We start from the raw sequence: 22,333 nt of genomic DNA, 5'->3' as shown, positions 1-22,333 counted from the left end.
GCTCTTGCTCTGCCCACCCCACAAGACACAGAATCTTCATGCTGAGAAGCAGATGACATGTAGGCCTGGACACATGCTGGACAAAGACATGATTTACCAGCCAGGATCCAAGGAAAGATGGGTGAATCTCAACAATTAAGCTAATTATGGACAAATGGACAATTACTTTATAACTAATTATTGTATGTACCTGCTGCAATCTGATTCTTTTTAATGGACAATCCAAGAATAAATAGATACATTTTTTATAAGAATATCGTGATATTGTTACTTTGAGAAGTCCTCAGTAGAAAAAAATAATACAGGAAGAGTATTATTTTACAATGGTGAGCCAGCCAGTCCTGTTTTTTTGTTTTTTAAATTAAGTAAGTGAATTTCTTCCGTGAACAAGGGGGGAGTCCTGACGAGCTGAACAGCTGTTGTTCACCTGTCAGTAAATTCACTAGTTTGTCACGAGAAGCAGAAAGGACCTACAGACTGAGGAAAGACAGGAAGCAGAGGTACTAACAAGGAACAGAATCACACAGGAAAAGAATAAGACGAACTGAAGACAGGACGTGCTGATAAAGAGAAGCCAAGGAATCTTAAGGTAAGCAAAATATGGATATAATTTCTTCTTTTGCTAAACAAAGTAATATTAATTTCAAAGTTAATGTAGGAGATGACATAGAAGTTTTGTGGCTCAGTTTATACAAAGAATGTGAATTGCAGAATTTACAGTTAACTTCTAAATTGGTAAATAGAGACAAACAGAAATTGAGAAATATTCTACATTTGGTAGATTTTTTTCATAGTCTTGTGTTAGAGATTTCTAAGCAGGAAAATAGTGTAGAAGTGTCAGACGGTGATACTGATTCAGACTGTAATGTGGAAAATGAACAAGAAGTAAGACACGTGTCTGTAACTGAAGGTGACCTTGGGTCTGACCAAGAGACGGACATACAGAAACCTGACATGGGAGGAGACATGACTGACATACAAGAAACCGACATACTAGGTGATGTGGGAGGAGACGTGAGTGACGTAGGAGGAACGGACGTACAAGAGCCACTAAAAATATCAGAGAATTCTGGAATTACCTAGGCTCAACTCCAAATTAAAATGAGGAAAAATTTGCTGAAATTATACAAAATCATGCCAAAATATGATGTCAAAATCCATGCCTGTAGAAATTCAGAGACATTTGAGAGCTTCTCTGATAAGTTTGATTTATCCAATGAGGAGAGGAATCAATTATTTAAAATATGGATTCCTGTGACATTGTCCAGACGTTTACATTTAATGCCCTGTGAAAATGACTCTCCTAATGGATGGGAAAATGATTTGGACAGATTAAGATATTTGTTTTATTGTGTCACAAAGGATTTTCCCAACATAGAAGATCTGCAGAAACTAAGGATTGGTAGGAAGGAATGTACATATATATTCATGTCCATATTTGAACGGTTGTACAAAGCTCTCATCAAAAATGGAAAAGTACAACATATGATAACAACTTTTGTACAAAAATTCAAATTCCTAAATTCAGTTTCCCAAGTTATGGCATCACAAAAAAATTCATTATTTGAATGTGCGCAGATGCTGGATTTTGTTAGAAAACATGAGAATCGTGAAAAGAAAATAAATCAAGCTAAATTTATAAAACCAGGAAAGGTAAAATCTTACCAAAAGCCAATATCAAACTCTCCTAGACTGAGTCATCCCCATAGTGAACTCTATCAAATACGCAGAAGATTACATATATGTTATAAGCCATATCAGCCAGTGCAAAGATCCATCTCTCCACAGAATGAGTTAATTCTCAGTCAGAACTGTGATTCTCTAAAAAGGAAAATGGCTGCAACTGATGGACAGAGACAGGTGAGACGACCAACTCACAGTGACGTCATGGAATGTGGACAGAAGAACAGGCAGTTCTCTGAGGTTTTGAAGGATAGAAAAATGTCTTTCCTAAATAGGGCGTTCCTGGAGATATTTGAGAGAGACAGAAGATTTGGTTTAGGGAGTGGCTAAGGAAAAACTGTAATTATAATGTTGTATCAAAATGTAATACAATGTCTCAATATTTATTTATAATCTTATACAGTAAAATTGTAGTTACATAGTTTCTAATAGTTCATATATATATATATATATATATATATATATATATATATATACACTTGTCTAAGTAGAGATTGCGTATAATTGTATTTATATATACGTTTATAAAATATATATATATATATTAATTAATAAATTAGAACTTCATATATATAAATTTAAGTAGCAATATTTTGAATTACATTAGAACCAACCAATATATGTATAAGATATTTAAATAAATCTGTTTCTGTATGAATTTGATATTTAATTTTATTTTCTTATATTTCCTTAGAGTTTTCATTCCAAAGCAGGATTTGATCAAAGATCTCTAAAATGGATTTATTTCTTTATTCACACAGGAAGTGAAAAAATTGCATGATTTTATGTGTATAACATTTTAAAATAATAACAATATATCTAGTTGAACTATAATATATATGTAATACTTATTAATTCTTTTGTGTTGCTAATATTTTCTGTGCATGAAGTGTTCGTGCAAATTAAAGTAGCTTTACAGCATGACTTGTGACAGCTGCGGCCTTTGAACTTTGAGCTAATAGTATAGTATCCCATTCATTCTATTTTCAACTGATGTAACTTTAGACCGGGCAGCCAGTGAAAAAAGAATCTAAGACAAGAGTTTTTTCAAGTGTCTGAAATTCCAGTGACTTACTCTCATATTATATAATATGTACTTGGGGAATATTCAAAGAAATATAAAGATATTCAATTGATATGGCAATGCGCATTAATAAATTGGGATACAACAATTTTGGGTTAAATATATATATATATATATATATATATCTAAAACTTCATATGTGGAATGTTTGAGTTGAACAGATCTGTGAATGTCAGAGTGAAGGTGACAGATGAGTAAATCAGCAGCTGCTAAGTGTGATTGATGTGACAGAGGCCTCGTATGTTTGTATTTTTGAAAAAAAAAAATGTTTCTTTATGTGAAGGTACAAAAATATATTTAATTCTGAGGAAATTATAATACATAATTATGTATTATCTACATATATATATTTCTATATTTCTTTAATAATTATTATTTCTTGATTTAACTAATAGTGGATAAGGGCAACCACATATCAAAATGGTTTACAAAGCAAATTTATATTTAGAATAATTTTCCACATGATAATATTCTTGAATAACTATAATATTATTTTTAATGCTTACCTAAATAGGTACACACCTCTCTTTAGTCAAATCTATGCTACTCATCGATATGAAATTTATGCACAATATTTCTAGAAGAATAATTATTTTTAATTGGGTTCTGATATATACATAAATTTTATAAAATAATATTTTTGGTATTAAGGGGGAAAATGTGTTTTTGATCCTGATTACATAATCACTTTTGATCAATACTTATTTTCCACACATTTTAATAAAGAAGAAATAATAATAAGGTACTATGGTATAATTAAGAAGAGTATTACATGCAAAGTTGCATAATTTAATATTTTTTGGTGGTACAAGGTTATGACAAATATGAAATCATCCAGATAATGGAGATATAAGGGTATTTTTTATGGAGAATATAATTACTCTGCATTTGTCATTAAAATTTAAAGGCCTTATTTTTATTTTTATTCTTATTTTTACTCTTAATTTTATTTTTCATTTTTAAATTTTTATTCTTACTTTATACTTCTTATTTTTCTATTTTTTCACTTTTTAATTCTCATTTGATTTTATTTGAGTTCAATATCTCAATTGAGAAAACACATTAATATTTAATAAAGTAATGTCTAATACAAGAGTATTGCTTCATTAAATATATATTGCTAAGGATAAAAATGTTTACATTTTCTGAGTAAACACAACAATTCATTCATTCATTTATTCATTCATTCATTCATTCATTCATACATTCATATATTTATTCATTTTTGTTCAGGAGTATACATTCTTTGATATTATTGATTTAATAAAGATATAAAAACTTGTTTTTTCAAAATACACTGACACCTATGGGTTGGAAAAGGTAATTACACCTATGACATAAAAATGTTCTATCATATGGAGAACTTGATTGATAATGAATTATTATCTATTATTGTTTATTATTCCAAACATAATTTATTTTAATATTTTGATAATAATTAGATGGATATTACTGATTGCTATGGTACGCTGTAATATTATAGGTTTTTTGCTATGGTAAGCTGTGATATTATAGGTTAGGAAAAACTGCCAGATTTGGTATCAGATTAGGGAATGAAGACTTCAATCAAGACATCGCAATTATGAATTCTATCTTAATAAAGACTTTTAATTTTTATAAATCAAAGAGATTCTCAAAAGTTACAAGAAGAAGCAACTGATATCCGGACGTCTCAGAAGGTAACAGGTGTGAATGCTGAGTGTTATAATAGACTGTGTCCATTACATACAATACAATTCACACCACTGATCACCAGGACGGCAGAGGACGATGATCCTATATGTACTGTGTTGTGTTCAAGTTTCATCACGTTCCACTGGTTTCTTATCACCTGCAACGCTTCAATGAAAGCTGGTGAACAGGTAATACCTGGCATATGTGTCCTGTATATAAAGGACTGAGTATTGGTTATGGTGCTATATAAAGCAGGAAAGTGTCAAGTTAACCCTTGCTTTACTGACCAAAGACGTCACATCTGTTCCAAAAGTGACACGAGACCAGTGCGGACACACGAAAGATTCCAAAGACGATCCAACGTAAGTCCAGGTGACACTGCACAGATATTAAAGCTACATTTCATCCATGGACTTTGTTTTCTTATCAACTGACACACATGATCTTTCTAATAAAGAGTACAGTTTATGGACTGAACAATAATGAACACAATTATGGACTGTACAATATCTACATGTTGTAATTTATTTCAAAGGAATTTTCATCTAAAGACTGTGTTATAAAAGAACCAAGAAGATGACGACCCGATGACATCAGATGATGACGATTGAACCCGCGATTGCTTCAATTTAGATATAGGGAAGTATAATTATACATATTAAATGAATATTAGTCACGGCTTACCATAACATGAATTCACATCATTATATAACAATAATCCGATATTGATACTATTATTACTATTATTATTATTATGGAAATTTAATGATATTGCCAAGGAAGAAGGAAAGAAAAAATGATTGATGAATGTATCTTCTTTTGAGATTTTTCAGTTAAAGTCCTTTTATTCTCAAAAAAGGGGGAAATGTTAAATGGTTAATTATGGAAATTCATTTGGAATGTTAATCGATAATCATTTTTCTGAGTTCTATGCCTCAGCCATCGTGTCTAGTTGACATGCGCTATTTGTGTGTGTATTTTTGGTTCACTACCATATGTAGAACAGGTGTCCATACGACTGGCTATAAAAGCCCATGGTACAGAAAGGGGGGGCTCTCTTGCTCTGCCCACCCCACAAGACACAGAATCTTCATGCTGAGAAGCAGATGACATGTAGGCCTGGACACATGCTGGACAAAGACATGATTTACCAGCCAGGATCCAAGGAAAGATGGGTGAATCTCAACAATTAAGCTAATTATGGACAAATGGACAATTACTTTCTAACTAATTATTGTATGTACCTGCTGCAATCTGATTCTTTTTAATGGACAATCCAAGAATAAATAGATACATTTTTTTATAAGAATATCGTGATATTGATACTTTGAGAAGTCCTCAGTAGAAAAAAATAATACAGGTAGAGTATTATTTTACCGTCTCCCATCCAAGTACTAACCAGGCCTGACCCTGCTTAGCTTCCGAGATCAGATAAGATCGGGCGTGTTCAGGGTGGTGTGGCCGTAGGCAGAGACAAGCCTCTCACTTGCTGCTTTTCTACTTTGACGTCTGGCTGCCGGCTGCCCTTTCCAGTGCTCAGCAAGACCAGGTCCTCTTGTGCTTTCCCTTCTCTTCAATTTTTTTGCTGGCTCCTTAAAAGGTCTTGTAGACACAACGCCCCACTCAGAGCCGCTGAGCTCACTTTTCGGCTGCAGCTCTGTAGACGGAACGTCAGCTTCACAGCCAATGCCACAGGCCGGGAGCAGAGGCGAGAATAACCGGTAGACCCGGGTAGGGTGAGTAGAGCGCGGTTAGTTGCTTTCTAATAGGCTGCAGCCGGGGATTAACTTTTAATGAAAGGGAACAATACCTTTGACTGTCTGCAACGCGCCACACCTAGGAAGCGCACTCTCACACACAAGCCAGCATGCACACGTGCTCGCACGTGACAACACCCCCTAACTGCCCCTACAACCTCTCCGTTACCATGCGTCAGACTCTCCTGCCTGTTTTATGATTTCAGGGCCCTAGCAGTAATCACCCCCCCCTCCCCAATTCCTTCCGCACCTTCCTTACCTTCCTTGCACTGAGGTTAGCTCTTTGTCAGCCGTCTGGTTGGTTACACAAGCTTCTTTGCAGAGAAACATGTTACTTCTGCTGGCCCTCGCTAGGCGGCCGGCATCCAAAATCTTCCCTGGACACCTGATGAAAGCCTGGCCCCTTCACGACCCCGGGTGCTTTTAACGCCATCATTTCCACACGGCGAGCTGCGGAGTCAATAAGCACTCCTAGCCGTGGCAAGGAGCTCGGTGTCAGGCCTGCGTGAAGGCGGCGGGGTAGCGTACTTAGCTGCCAACTGGCTCAGAAGCCTTGGAGCTTCCATCATCTAAGTTACTTAAGGTCGGTGTCCGGCAAGGAGCCGTTCCATGCTAGCCGAGCTGTTCAGTAGGTAAAAACGTCATCAAAATGGTCTACAGCACCTGATGTTCCCAGGAGATCTCCCATCCAAGTACTTTCCGAGCCCAGCCCTGCTTTGCTTCCGAGATCAGATGAAATCGGGAGTATCCAAGGTGGTACGGCCAGTAGAAGCTGCTCGATCCATCGCCCGGCCAGCCTTTCTCAGGATCGCTTGGTGGCGAGCAATCTGGCCGTGTCGGGGCGGGCTCCGAAGGGTCCATGCAAAGTCTGTGCCGTCCCTACAGGTGTGGTCTGTTTAGCTGTGATTCACCCGCTGCATCAGGTGTCTTCAAAAATGGCTCGGCGCAGGGTCTCCTGCAGGCTAAACCCTTCATCGCGGTAATGTGACAGAAAGAACAAGCTGGACCCGTAACTTGGGGGCGGAGCGAGACGTCCAGGGGTGAATGAAGGAAGAGGGTGAGATGGTTGCCAGTGACTTTGAGTTGCTCTTCAGGGGGGAGGGTCGTGTTGCCTGCAAAGGTCTTCTGCTTGGGGTTACCGGTGGTTGCCTCCAGCCACGCGGGAGACGCTGGTCCTGGTGAAAAGGAGCCTAGTATTAAAAGTAAATAAGCAACAATGCTGGAGGCCCACGGTGATCAGAAGGATGCTGGTATTTTGCAGAGATGAATTTGCGCAAGAGAGAAAGCAAATGAAAAAAAGAAAAGAGAATGAATGTGTGCACTTGTGAAAGGGAATGGAAAAAACGCATAGAGGAGAGTGCCCCCTGCTGGTGGAAGGAAGGAAAAAGCAAAAGCCTACAGCACCTGGTATTCCCAGGCAGTCTCCCATCCACGTACTAACCAGGCCTGACCCTGCTTAGCTTCCAAGATCAGACAAGATCGGGTGTGTTCAGGGTGGTGTGGTCGTAGGCAGAGAAAAGACTCTCACTTGCTGCTTTTCTACTTTGACGTCTGGCTGCCGGCTGCCCATTCCAGTGCTCAGCAAGACCAGGTCCTTTTGTGCTTTCCCTTCTCTTCAATTTTTTTGCTGGCTTCCTTAAAAGGTCTTGTATACACAACGCCCCACTCAGAGCCGCTGAGCTCACTGATCGGCTGCAGCGCTGTCGACGGAACGTCAGCTTCACAGCCAATTCCACAGGCCGGGAGCAGAGGCGCGACTCACCGGTAGACCCAGGTAGGGTTAATAGAGCGCGGTTAGTTGCTTTCTAATAGCCTGCAGCCGGGGATTAACTTTTAATGAAAGGGAACAATCCCTTTGACTGTCTGCAGCGCGCCACACCTAGGAAGCGCACTCTCACACACAAGCCAGCATGCACACGTGCTCGCATGTGACAACACCCCCTATCTGCCCCTACAACCTTTCCGTCACCATGCGTCAGACTCTCCTGCCTGTTTTATGATTTCAGGGCCCTAGCAGGAATCACCCCCCCCTCCTCAATTCCTTCCGCACCTTCCTTGCCTTCCTTGCACTGAGGTTAGCTCTTTGTCAGCCGTCTGGCTTGGTTACACAAGCTTCTTTGCAGAGAAACATGTTACTTCTGCTTGCCCTCGCTAGGCGGCCGGCATCCAAATCCTTCCCTGGGCACCTGCTGAAAGCCTGGCCCCTTCACGTCCCCGGGTGCTTTTAACGCCATCATTTCCACACGGCGAGCTGCGGAGTCAATAAGCACTCCTAGCCGTGGCAAGGAGCTTGGTGTCAGGCCTGCGTGAAGGCGGCGGGATATCGTACATAGCTGCCAACTGGCTCAGAGGCCTTGGGGCTTCCATCATCTAAGTTACTTAAGGTCGGTGTCCGGCAAGGCGCCGTTCCATGCTAGCCGAGCTGGGCAGTAGGGCAAAATGTCATCAAAATGGTCTACAGCACCCGGTGTTCCCAGGAGGTCTCCCGTTCAAGTATTGTCCGAGCCCAGCTCTGCTTTGCTTCCGAGATCAGACGAGATCGGGCGTATCCAAGGTGGTATGGCCAGTAGACGCTGCTCAATCCATCGCCCGGCCAGCCTTTCTCAGGATCGCTTGGTGGCGAGCAATCTGGCCGTGACGGGGCGGGCTCCGAAGGGTCCATGCAAAGGCTGTGCCGTTCCTACAGGTGTGGTTTGTTTAGCAGTGATTCACCCGCCGCATCAGGTGTCTTCAAAAATGGCTCGGCGCAGGGTCTCCTGCAGGCTAAACCCTTCATCGCGGTAATATGACAGAAAGAGCAAGCTGGACCTGTAATTTGGGGGCGGAGCGAGACGTCCACGGGTGAATGAAGGAAGAGGGTGAGATGGTTGCCAGTGACTTTGAGCTGCTCTTCAGGGGGGAGGGTAGTGTTGCCTGCAAAGGTCTTCTGCTTGGGGTTACCGGTGGTTGCCTCCAGCCACGCGGGAGACGCTGGTCCTAGTATTAAAAGTAAAGAAGCAACAATGCTGGAGGCCCACGGTGATCAGAAGGATGCTGGAATTTTGCAGAGATGAAATAGCGCAAGAGAGAAAGCAAATGAAAAAAAGAAAGAGAATGAATGTGTGCACTTGTGAAAGGGAATGGAAAAAAGGCATATAAGAGAATGCCCCCTGCTGGTGGAAGGAAGGAAAAAGCAAAAGCCTACAGTGCCTGGTATTCCCAGGCGGTCTCTTATCCAAGTACTAACCAGGCCCAACCCTGCTTAGCTTGTGAGATTAGACAAGATCAGGCATGTTCAGGATGGTGTGGCCGTAGGCACAGACAAGCCTCTCACTTGCTGCTTTTCTACTTTGAAGTAGGGCTGCCGGCTGCCCTTTCCAGTGCTCAGCAAGACCAGGTCCTTTTGTGCTTTCCCTTCTCTTCAATTTTTTTGCTGACTTCCTTAAAAGGTCTTGTAGACAGAAGGCCCCACTAAGAGCCGCTGAGCTCACTGATCGGCTGCAGCGCTGTTTTCGGAACGTCAGCTTCACGGCCAATGCCGCAGGCCGGGAGCAGAGGCGAGACTCACCAGTAGACCCGGGTAGGGTGAGTAGAGCGTGGTTAGTTGCTTTCTAATAGCCTGCAGCCGGGGATTAACTTTTAATGAAAGGGAACAATCCCTTTGACTGTCTGCAGTGCGCCACACCTAGGAAGCGCACTCTCACACACAAGCCAGCATGCACACATGCTCGCACGTGACAACACCCCCTATCTGCCTCTACAACCTCTCCGTCACCATGCGTCAGACTCTCCTGCCGGTTTTATGATTTCAGGGCCCTAGCAGGAATCACCCCCCCCCTCCCCAATTCCTTCCGCACCTTCATTGCCTTCCTTGCACTGAGGTTAGCTCTTTGGCAGCCGTCTAGCTTGGTTACACAAGCTTCTTTGCAGAGAAACATGTTACTTCTGCTGGCCCTCGCTAGGCGGCCGGCATCCAAAACCTTCCCTGGGCACCTGCTGAAAGCCTGGCCCCTTCACGGCCCCGGGTGCTTTTAACGCCATCATTTCCACACGGCGAGCTGCGGAGTCAATAAGCACTCCTAGCCGTGGCAAGGAGCTCGGTGTCAGCCCTGCGTGAAGGCGGCGGGGTTGCGTACTTAGCTGCCAACTGGATCAGAGGCCTTGGGGCTTCCATCATCTAAGTTACTTAAGGTCGGTGTCCGGCAAGGCGCCGTTCTATGCTAGCCGAGCTGGGCAGTAGGGCAAAATGTCATCAAAATGGTCTACAGCACCCGGTGTTCCCAGGAGGTATCCCATCCAAGTACTGTCCGAGCCAAGCACTGCTTTGCTTCTGAGATCAGACAAGATCAGGCGTATCCAAGGTGGTATGGCCAGTAGACGCTGCTCGATCCATCGCCCGGCCAGCCTTTCTCAGGATCGCTTGGTGGCGAGCAATCTGGCCGTGACGGGGCGGGCTCCGAAGGGTCCATGCAAAGGCTGTACCGTCCCTACAGGTGTGGTTTGTTTAGCAGTGATTCACCCGCCGCATCAGGTGTCTTCAAAAATGTCTCGGCGCAGGGTCTCCTGCAGGCTAAACCCTTCATTGCGGTAATGTGACAGAAAGAGCAAGCTGGACCCGTAACTTGGGGGCGGAGCGAGACGTCCAGGGGTGAATGAAGGAAGAGGGTGAGATGGTTGCCAGTGACTTTGAGCTGCTCTTCAGGGGGGAGGGTCATGTTGCCTGCAAAGGTCTTCTGCTTGGGGTTACCGGTGGTTGCCTCCAGCCACCCGGGAGACGCTGGTCCTGGTGAAAAGGAGCCTAGTATTAAAAGTAAATAAGCAACAATGCTGGAGGCCCACGGTGATCAGAAGGATGCTGGTATTTTGCAGAGATGAAATAGCGCAAGAGAGAAAGCAAATGAAAAAAAGAAAAGAGAATGAATGTGTGCACTAGAGATGAGCGTTGTTCTACTCGAACTGTTCGCCAATCTCAAATTCGAGCTGTTTTGGGCGGTGTTCGAGCCGTTCAGCGAACACGAACAATTTGAGAAAAATTCGGCTGTTCGAGGTTATGTTCGATAACTGTTCGTGCACCAATATCATAACTGGATTTTTTCTCAGTAATGATGAAAATTAATGTTAATACGCAGTTTGAGTGTACAGCGGGGTGGGGGGAGGGGCAGGGGATGGATCTCTGCAGGAACAATGAAGATCTCCATTTTTTTTTCTCTTTTCCGCATTTACAGTGGGGAGGTGCAATCTGTCAGCCTATCAGCAGCGCACACACGGTGCGAAGTGCTTTTTTTCACACAAGCAAGGGCATGTGTCATTGGCAGTGTATGTCACATGTCCTTGCCCTATAAGACCAAGCCATTTTCCCCGTCGCCACCATTTTCTCACTGCTGCAGCTGCGTGTTAGACGGCACCGCTGTTGCTGTGTGCGCTATACCTTGTTAATTTCAAGCCAATTTTCGCACAAATATACAGATAGCTTGGGAGTAGGGAATAGTTGTGATTGCAGTCCTTTTAAGGACTAGGTTACAGCATTTCCTACGACTTTTATCAGGCAGGTCTGTGCTCTTAAATAGATAGGTTGTGGGAGTAAAGACTAATTGTAATTGGAGTCCTTTTCAGGACTAGGTTACATCAGTTCCTATCAGTTTTTGCCAGGCAGGTCTGTGCCAGTGCTGTGCAAGTTTTTTTCACAGCATTTGGCTGAATCTAGCAAAGCTAATCCTTTTTGGCCTATTGCAGAGTGTGTTAGTCAGTGGAGTAGCCTATCTGTGTTGCAAGATATACCACCTGTGTATAGAATACCAATTTTTTTACTGCACCTAGTGAAGTAAAATCTTTTGGGCATAGCATCATTCTATTAGTCCATCTATACTGACCTCCATGAGGATGCAAACTGAATCTAATTTTTTTCTGCATCTAGCTCTGAAAAAATATTTGGCCTTCTAGCAGTGTGTGGGACTTGTTCTATTAGTCCACCTATACTGACCTCCATCAGGTTGCAAACTGTATATATTTTTTTCTGCATCTACCTCTGAAAAAATATTGGGCTTCTAGCTGTGTGTGGGTCTTGTTCTATTAATCCATCTATACTGACCTCCATCAGGTTGCAAACTGAACATAATTTTTTTCTGCATCTAGCTCTGAAAAAATATTTGGCCTTCTAGTAGTGTGTGGGACTTTCTCTGTTAGTCCATCTATACTGACCTCCATCAGGTTGCAAAACTGAATATATTTTTTTCTGCATCTACCTCTGAAAAAATATTGGGCTTCTAGCTGTGTGTGGGTCTTGTTCTATTAATCCATCTATACTGACCTCCATCAGGTTGCAAACTGAATATAATTTTTTTCTGCATCTAGCTCTGAAAAAATATTTGGCCTTCTAGTAGTGTGTCGGACTTTCTCTATTAGTCCATCTATACTGACCTCCATCAGGTTGCAAATTAAAAATAATTTTTATCTGCATCTACAGTACCTCTGAAAAAATATTTGGGCTTCCAGCTGTGTGTGGGACTTGTTGTATTAGTCCATCTAAACTGACCTCCATCAGGTTGCAAACTGAATATATTTTTTTCTGCATCTACAGTACCTCTGAAAAAATATTGGGCTTCTAGCTGTGTGTGGGACTTGTTGTATTAGTCCATCTATACTGACCTCCATCAGGTTGCAAACTGAATATATTTTTTTCTGTATCTACCTCTGAAAAAATATTGGGCTTCTAGCTGTGTGTGGGACTTGTTGTATTAGTCCATCTATACTGACCTCCATCAGGTTGCAAATTTAATATAATTTTTTTCTGCATCTAACCCAGCCAATAGTTTTGGCCTAATACCACAGTTTGGCCACTCAGCTCTGCTCGGTTACCATCCATTGTTTTTTTGTGCAAACAACTCCAGAGTTGTGAATTAGTTAACCACCAAAATGAGTGGAAAAAGGCCTGCTGCTGGTGGAAAGGGGAATAGGCGTGTTGGGAAGGGGAAAAAAGGTTGTGTCCGTGGGGTAGGTGTTAAAGCAACAGTAACATCTGCAGAAGAAAGACCATCTTCCAGCCAAACTAAAATGTCTACTTCTTTTAGCGGACAATGTGATAAGATCCATTTCTTACGGCCACGCCAATCGCTACAAATTCCAGATGAGGCACAAAAACAGCAGGTGCTTCAACGGATATCAAGTGCTCCTTTAAGTGGGCTCTCCTCCACATCAACTTCAACATCACAAATACTCCAGTCCTCAAAGGTGTCACCCAAATCGCACTTGCTTCCTCACAGTTCCCAAATCTCCAGCTGCCCGTCTGAGTATGAGGTAGAACAGATGGTTGAGTCTGCAGAGCTGTTTACTCATACTATAGCCTGGGAATCAGAGGTCGACTCCAGCGCTTCTGTGAATCCAGACGAGGAAATGATCTGCACTGATGCCCAGAATCTTTATGAGTCGGATCCAGGACCAGACGCAGAAGGTTCTGACCATAATGTAGACCCTCATTCCCAAACTGTAACTCCTGTTGGTGGAGACAATGAGGAAGACGATGATAAGACTCAAATACCTGATTGGAGCGACAACTTTAGTTTTTTGTCAGGGCAGGAACAGGTTGGCTCTGAGGACGACGGGTGTGATAACGCACAGGGTGATGATGATGAGGTTGGAGATCCCACTTACTGTCAACCCACAGTCAGCCAAGAGATGAGGTCAGCAGAGGAGGTGGAGGAAGATGCTAGTGACGACGAGGTCAGGTTGCGCCTTCCTGGACAGAGACGTAGTACTGGAAGCACGTCAACAACTGCATCCTCAAACACAACTCTGCCTCTCACCACAAGTCGTGGTGGCTCTTCAGGTCGCATGGGTGCTAAGTTTTGCATAGCCTGGGCATTTTTTCAGATCGATAAAGATGACCCAACTCGTGTTATCTGTAACATTTGTCAGCAAAAGCTAAGTAGAGGCCAAAAAATACATAGTTTGAGTACTTCATGCATGAACCGGCACATGGACATGAAGCATAAGTTGCAGTGGGAAGCTCAGTGTGCTACAATGCGGCCTAGCCGGCCGGGCCAACCACCGTCTGCCATATCTTGTGCATCCGCGGCCTCTTCATCCTCTGTGACTGGGGGGACAGCAGTCACACCTGTTTTGGGGCGCAGACCTGCCACCTCTTTACCCGCAACAGCCAGCGTGATTGGCAGGTCATCATTTTCTTTGGAGGTGGGAACACCAGATGGTGTTGAGCGCTGTCCGACATCGATAGCACCACCTTTGGATCAAGGCAACCTAACATGTCCGCCTGCATCTTCCTCACAGACCGGCAGTTTGCCGGGGACACCCTTATCAACCCCGTCTAAGCACAATAGCCAGCCCTCGGTCCCTCAGATGTGGACAAGTAAAAGACCATTTCCTCCTAGCCATGAGAAAGCTAAGAGGTTGAATTTCACCATCTGCAAGCTCTTGGCTACAGAAATGCTGCCTTTCCGCCTGGTGGACACAGAGGATTTTCGAGACCTTATGTCCGTCGCAGTGCCCCAGTACCAGATGCCCAGTCGGCACTACTTCTCAAAGAAAGGTGTGCCTGCGCTCCACCAGCATGTCGCACACAACATCACCGCTTCTTTGAGAAACTCTGTGTGTGACAGGGTGCATTTCACCACAGACACTTGGACGAGTAGGCATGGACAGGGGCGTTACATGTCGCTGACTGGGCATTGGGTAACTATGGTGACAGCAGGACAAGGGGCTGCTGTCCAAGTCTTGCCGTCCCCACGAGTTGTGCGTCAATCCTCTTTATGTCAAACTTCCTCCACTGCTTCTGCCTCCTCAACCTCCTCTCTGTCTTCCACCTGCACCCAAAGCCTGTCTGGTCATGCCACAAGCTTTCTAACTGCGCAGAAGGGATCCTCCTTACTATGCTGGCAGTAGGGCTCAACGTCATCAGGCGGTTTTTACATTGAAATGTCTGGGAAATGTGAGTCACACAGCTGAGGAGTTGTGGTCAGCTCTGGAGAACCAATTTCATGAATGGTTGTCTCCACTGGACCTGAAACCAGGGAAGGCCGTGTGCGACAATGCTGCAAACCTGGGTGCGGCCCTTCGCCGGGGCAATGTCACACACGTGCCTTGTATGGCTCACGTGTTGAACCTGGTTGTCCAGCAATTTTTAGCCCACTATCCCAGACTAGATGGCCTTCTGCAGAGGGCACGGTCGCTGTGTGCTCACTTCCGCCGTTCGCATCCCGCAGCTCAGCGACTTACATCTCTACAGAAGTCGTTGGGCCTGCCACTTCACCGGCTAAAATGCGATGTGCCTACCCGGTGGAATTCAACTCTGCACATGTTGCAGCGACTGTGGCAGCACCGACAAGCCCTGGTGCAATACGTTCTGACGTATAGCCTGGGCCAACGAGATTCAGAGGTGGGGCAAATCACGCTGGAGGAGTGGTCTCAGATCAGGGACCTATGCACCCTTCTGCACAGTTTTGAAATGGCGACGAAGATGTTTAGTGCTGACGATGCCATTATCAGCATGACTATTCTGGTGATTTACATGCTGGAGCACATGTTAAACAGAATTCGGAGTCAGGTGGTGGCACAAGAGGAGGTGGAGGAAGTAGAGGAGGAGGAGTTGTATGCGGAATGGCTAACATCTGCAAGGTCCAGACGGTCGGCAGCACCAAGGCGGCAGGCATGTGAGGGTGGGGGAGATGGTTTTACCAGGGCGCATGGTAGCAGCCAAACTAGTGAGGAAGGTGCAGGAGCCCAGGAAGAAGTGGAGGACGAACTGATGGAAGACTCATCAGATGAGGGAGACCTTGATCACATTTCTGTTGTGCGAGGTTGGGGGGAGAGGACAGAGGAAGGAAGCATGATTGTTACCTCGCCACCAACACAACAGGGACTTGGTGCTCCTGGATGCGCAACACACATGAGTGCCTTCTTGCTGCACTACCTGCAACATGACCCTCGAATTGTGAGAATTAGAAATAATCCTGACTACTGGGTTGCCACACTGTTAGATCCCCGGTACAAAAGTAAATTTGCAGAAATTATTCCTGCCATAGAAAGGGATGCACGCATGTAGGAGTATCAGCAGAGACTGTTGCAGAATCTTACATGTGCTTTTCCACAAAATACCAGTGGTGCACGTAGTGAATCTCACAGTTCCAACTTGCCAACCGTGGGACCGTCAAGTGTTCAGCCCTCAAACCGTAACAGAACCACAGTATCTGCTGGTAACATCAATTTTGCGTAATCATTTCAACACTTTTTTAGCCCATCCTTTGCAAGGCCACAGGAGACAAGAAGTCTGACACATAGTCAACGCCTAGAGACGATGGTACAGGAGTATCTCCAAGTAAACATTGAAGCCACGACTGTGTCACTGGACCCTTGCTCTTTTTGGGCTTCCAATCTGGATAAATGGCCGGAGCTAGCCACTTACGCCTTGGAGATCTTGTCATGCCCCGCAGCCAGCGTTCTGTCTGAACGTGTGTTCAGCGCTGCTGGTGGTGTGCTGACAGATAAGCGCAAGCGGCTCTCCACTGATAATGTAGACAGACTCACGTTCATAAAGATGAACAAATCATGGATCCGAAACGACTTTTCTACCCCTGTGTCATCCTGGGGAGAGTAAAAGCTTGATGATTGGTTAAAATCACCCTACCAACCGTTTTAAGCTTTCAAATTACTAATCATGTTTATCTGTATCTTGACTGGAAAATAATTTGGGCCTTGTAGCAGTGTGCAGCACTGATCCTATTAGGCCATCTATAATAAGCTCCACCAGATTTAAAATTAAAAATAATTTTTAGCTGCATCTAGCCCGGAAAATAATTTTGGGGCTCCGAGATGCGCAAGACACATAAGTGCCTTCTTGCTGCACTACCTGCAGCATGACCCTCATATTGTCAGAATTCGAAGTAATCATGACTACTGGGTTGCCACACTCTTAGATCCCCCAAACTTTTCGATCAACCTTTTCATTTTAATAAAGACCAAAAAAATGGTCATTTTTGAAATTATAAGCATTAGCAGGTTGTTAGAAACTGAAATCAAACAGTTTTCAACTCAAAACTTTATTCTAGGTGATGTTACATTTTCACATAGGACCCCTTGTTCGAAAGGAGCTTCTGAACTCTCTCGTCCATTGAATTTGTCAGGTTTTGGATGGTTTCTGCTTCAATTGTTTTGCATGAGGACAGAATACCCTCCCAGAGCTGTTGCTTAGATGTGAACTGCCTCCCGCCATCATAGACACTCCTTTTAATGATGCTCCAAAGGTTCTGAATGGGGTAGAGGTCAGGGGAGCATTGGGGTCACACCATAAGTTTGTCCCCTTTTATGCCCATATCAGCCAGAGATGCCGATGTTTTATGTGCAGCATGAGATGGTGGATTATCATGCAGAAAAATGATCTTAATGTGAAATACACGGTTCTTTTTCTTGAACCATGGCAGGAAGTGCTGTTTGAGAAAATCCACATACATTATGGAGTTCATCTTTGTAGCGCCGGCGTCCCTGCCCTCTGCTAGGCAGGGACGCTGTTCCCCTCACCTCCCTGCTCCGTGCCCGGCATCCTCCTCCCGCTCTGCTGGCAGCGCGCTTCTTCCCGGCCACTGTGCTTAGGGCGCGCGCGCGCGCTCTCCCTCCCTCTTAAAGGGGCCGCGCGCGCCGTCCTAAGGGTCCCCGGCCAATGGCCGGAGGACTTCACCATGTATAAGGCACCTCCTCCAAAATGGAGGTGCCCGAGCAATGTTGTTGCACTGTTCACTACTCTGCTTAAGCCCTCAGGTCCCGTTGCCAGTTACCTGCCAGATACCTGCCAGATTCCTGCCAGCTTGCTGTCTTATTCCTGCCTGATATTCCGCTACCTGCCTGCTAGCCTGAGGTCCGACGGTCTGCCTTACAACTCCTGTCAGTCTGTCTATGGACCAGCTTGCCCGCTCACCTGGGAGCGCACTTCAGCTACCTGCCTGCTTGCCTGAGGTCCGACGGTCTGCCTTCCAACTCCTGTCAGTCTGTCTATGGACCAGCTTGCCCGCTCACCTGGGAGCGCACATCTGCTACCTGTCTGCTAGCCTACCTGGAGGCTCCGCCGTCACGTGCTGTGACCACCTGCCTGTCCAGTGACTCCTGTCCGCTCACCTGGGAGCGCTCATCTGCTGCCTGTCCGTTAGCCTACCTGGAGGCTCTGCCGTCACGTGCTGTGACCACCCGCTTATCCAGAGACTCTCGCCCGCTCATCTGGGAGCGCTCATCTGCCGCCTGTCTGTTGGTCTTCCTGGAGGCTCCGCCGTCACATGCTGTGACCACCCGTTTATCCAGAGACTCTCGCCTGCTCACCTGGGAGCTCAAGTCTACCATCAGCCGCCACAGGTCATACCAACCCTTTACCCAGAGACTGCCCCGGTCACTTGCCGTGACCATCTGCCCGTTCTTCCAGAGACTGTCCCGGTCACTTGCCGTGACCATCTGCCCATTCACCCAGAGACTGCCCCAGTCACTTGCCGTGATCTCCTGCCCGTTCTTCCAGAGACTGTCCCGGTCACTTGCCGTGACCATCTGCCCGTTCACCCAGAGACTGCCCCAGTCACTTGTCGTGATCTCCTGCCCGTTCTTCCAGAGACTGTCCCAGTCACCTGCTGTGACTGCCTGCCTGGTCGCCACCCGCTCCCTTACAAGGACCGCCCCCTTGTATAGTAGCTCAGAGGTTCCGCCTCCCAGACCCGTTACAGTTTGCTCGGGCCATGGAACCCGGTGGCACCCAAGCTCCCTCGCTCTCGGACCTCTGTCATGAACTGTCCCGTCAGAGGTCCCAACAGGAGTCCATCCTGGGTCACCTGCGGAATGTCAATTCTCGCCTGGACACTCTGACTGCTCCACCAGCAACCACCGCCAGTGATATGACTCGCAACCCGGCAGCTCCGCTGCCCACCAATACCATGGTATCCTACCCCGGACCCCGGCTTTCTGCACCTCCTCGCTTCGGAGGCGACTCCGCCCAGGCTCGGGGCTTCATTAATCAGTGCACCCTGCACTTTGAACTATTGTCCCACCAGTTTAACTCCGACCGGGCCAAAATTGCCTTCATCATGTCCCATCTCACCGGGGAGGCCCTGGCCTGGCTAAATCCTCTATGGGAGAGAGGAGACCCCCTGGTGTCCGACTTGCCTGCCTTCCTCACGTCTTTCCGGAAAGTCTTCGACGAACCCGGACGGAAGACCTCATCCGCATCATCTCTGCTACGCCTCCGTCAGGGAAGTCTCACCGTGGGCCAATATGCCATACGGTTCCGTACCCTTGCCTCGGAGCTGGCCTGGGATAACGACGCTCTGGTATCCGTCTTCTGGGAGGGTCTGTCCGGCCGTATTAAAGATGAACTTGCCGGTCGGGACGTTCCTACCACTCTCGATGACCTAATAACTCTTGCCGCCCGGATTGACCTACGGTTCCAGGAGCGTGCCAAAGAGGTCACCCGTGAGAGGAGGTTTCCACGTCTAGCTCCTACTTTTCAGAAACCCGTCACTCCCTCCGTCTCTCCCCAGGTACACTCTCCTGAGCCTATGCAGGTCAACCAGACCAAGATGGTCAAAACCCGTCAGGACTTACGCCGTGCCGAGGGGAGCTGCTTCTACTGTGGCAGTAAGGAGCACCGGATCCGTGCCTGCCCACAGAGGTCGGGAAACGCCTGTGTCTAGGTTCGCTCAGAGAGGTCGACCTAGACAAGAATAAATCCTCTCCATCTCTGCTGCTGTCAGTTTCAATCGTCTGCGGGGAGAACCGTTATTTCGAACTAGCCCAACTGGACTCTGGAGCAGCCGGGAATCTTATTTCACAGTCCCTGGTAGAGAAATACCGCATCCCCACCAAACCTCTGGCTGTACCCTTGTCTGTAGCTACCGTGGATGGGGGTCTCTTACCACGCCCCATCCAACTCATCACCGAATCCATTACTCTGCAGGTGGGAATGCTGCATTCTGAGAGTATCTCCTTTCATGTTCTGCCTGGACTCTCTCACGCCCTCCTGCTAGGTCTACCTTGGCTCCAGAGACATGCACCCGTGCTTGACTGGCAGACCGGAGAAGTCCTTCGCTGAGGACAGGACTGCCATAAGACCTGTCTGGTTCCCGTCCATACCGTCCGTCCTTCTCCTACCCCAGCTAATCTACCTGGACTTCCGATTCCTTATTGGTCTTATGCTGATGTCTTTAATAAAAAGGAAGCAGAGACACTACCCCCTCATAGACCATACGACTGCCCTATCGACTTGTTACCCGGTACTACTCCTCCCCGTGGGCGTATTTATCCATTATCCGCTGCTGAGACCCGGTCGATGTCCGAATATATTGAGGAGAATCTGGCCAGGGGATTCATCCGGAAATCTACCTCCCCGGCGGGAGCAGGCTTCTTCTTCGTAAAAAAGAAGGACGGCTCTCTCCGTCCCTGTATAGACTATAGAGGCCTTAACCAGATCACGGTGAAGAATAAGTACCCCCTTCCGCTCATTCCGGAGTTATTTGATCGCATGAGAGGGGCTAGAATCTTCACCAAACTGGACCTCCGTGGGGCGTACAACCTGGTTCGTATCCGTCAGGGGGATGAATGGAAGACGGCATTCAACACCCGGGACGGCCACTATGAATATCTGGTAATGCCCTTTGGTCTCTGTAACGCTCCTGCCGTCTTTCAACAGTTGGTCAATGACATCTTCCGGGACCTTCTCTACTCCTGCGTAGTGGTGTACCTGGACGACATCTTGGTCTTCTCTCCGGATCTCCAGACTCACCGGAGGGACGTTCGTCAGGTCCTGCTCAGGCTCAGGCAGAATCACCTCTTCGCTAAATACGAGAAGTGCCTCTTTGAGCAGACCTCGCTTCCGTTTTTGGGCTACATTATTTCTCAGACCGGCCTACGAATGGATCCAGAGAAACTGTCTGCCATCGAGAAATGGCCTCGACCAGAGGGGTTGAAGGCCATTCAGCGGTTCCTGGGCTTCGCCAACTACTACCGCCTCTTCATACCACACTTCTCTTCCTGGACTGCCCCAATTTCCGCGCTCACCCGTAAGGGTACTAATCCCAAAGAGTGGCCACCCGAAGCAGAGGAGGCCTTTCTTTCCTTAAAACAGGCCTTCTCTTCCGCCCCGGTGCTGCATCGCCCGGACGGCAACAAGCAGTTCTTCCTGGAAGTTGACGCCACCTCCTCTGGAGCCGGAGCGGTACTTACTCAAAAATCATCTTCCGGGAGGATGGTAACTTGCGGCTTCTTCTCTAAACTCTTCTCCTCCTCAGAGCGCAATTATTCCATAGGAGACCGAGAGTTATTGGCCATCAAACTGGCATTGGAGGAATGGCGTTACCTGCTCGAGGGGGCTCTTCACCCGGTAATAATTTACACTGACCACAAGAACTTGGCTTACCTCCAGCATGCCCAGAGACTTAACCCGCGCCAAGCCCGGTGGTCCTTGTTTTTTTCTCGCTTTGATTTTGTTCTTCATTTTCGCCCGGCTGACAAAAACGTCAAGGCGGACGCCTTGTCTCGATCCTTTCTGGTGTCTGATCTCGAGGAAGATCGGAAACACATCATCGATCCCGCCAGAGTAATGCAGGTGGCTCCCGTGAGTCTAAATCGTCTCCCTCCCGGAAAGACGTTCGTATCAGTACCTGATCGGGAGAAGATCCTTCACTGGGGTCACTCGTCTAAACTAGCTGGCCATGCCGGTCAGAAAAAGACCCTCCAGCTTATTACCCGGCACTACTGGTGGCCTACCCTGCACAAGGACGTAATAGACTTTGTTTCTGCCAGTGTGTCCTGCGCCCGCAACAAGGTTCCGAAACATCTGCCAGCCGGTCACCTCCTTCCGCTCCCAGTACCTGCTGCCCCCTGGCAGCATATAGCAATGGACTTTATAACAGACCTCCCAGTCTCTGCCGGTTGTACGGTCATTTGGGTGGTCGCTGACCGCTTCTCCAAGATGGCTCATTTCGTTCCCCTGCCAGGCCTCCCGTCTGCACCCGAGCTAGCTAAAGACTTTATTCATCATATCTTTCGTCTTCATGGCCTGCCCCTCCACATCGTGTCGGATCGTGGGGTACAGTTCACCTCACGCTTCTGGAGAGCCACTTGTAAACTGCTAGATGTCACCCTGGACTTCTCTTCCGCTTACCACCCACAGTCCAATGGT

General features: G+C 46.4%; 5 pseudogenes; all 5 read right to left on the bottom strand.

Moving 5' to 3' along the window:
• Nucleotides 1-6,849: 6,849 nt before the first annotated feature.
• Nucleotides 6,850-6,969, bottom strand: LOC141268368 (5S ribosomal RNA; annotated as a pseudogene).
• A 621-nt stretch (nt 6,970-7,590) lies between these two features.
• LOC141267836 (5S ribosomal RNA) lies at nt 7,591-7,709 on the bottom strand (annotated as a pseudogene).
• A 941-nt stretch (nt 7,710-8,650) lies between these two features.
• On the bottom strand, nt 8,651-8,770 carry LOC141268785 (5S ribosomal RNA; annotated as a pseudogene).
• Nucleotides 8,771-9,375: 605 nt separating this feature from the next.
• LOC141269808 (5S ribosomal RNA) lies at nt 9,376-9,494 on the bottom strand (annotated as a pseudogene).
• A 942-nt stretch (nt 9,495-10,436) lies between these two features.
• Nucleotides 10,437-10,556, bottom strand: LOC141269486 (5S ribosomal RNA; annotated as a pseudogene).
• Nucleotides 10,557-22,333: the final 11,777 nt, after the last annotated feature.

Source organism: Phyllobates terribilis, unplaced genomic scaffold (genome assembly GCF_046119375.1).
Source record: "Phyllobates terribilis strain yellow unplaced genomic scaffold, ASM4611937v1 Scaffold_4__5_contigs__length_816908805, whole genome shotgun sequence".
NCBI lineage: Eukaryota > Metazoa > Chordata > Amphibia > Anura > Dendrobatidae > Phyllobates > Phyllobates terribilis.
This window is presented reverse-complemented; position numbering and strand designations above follow the sequence as displayed.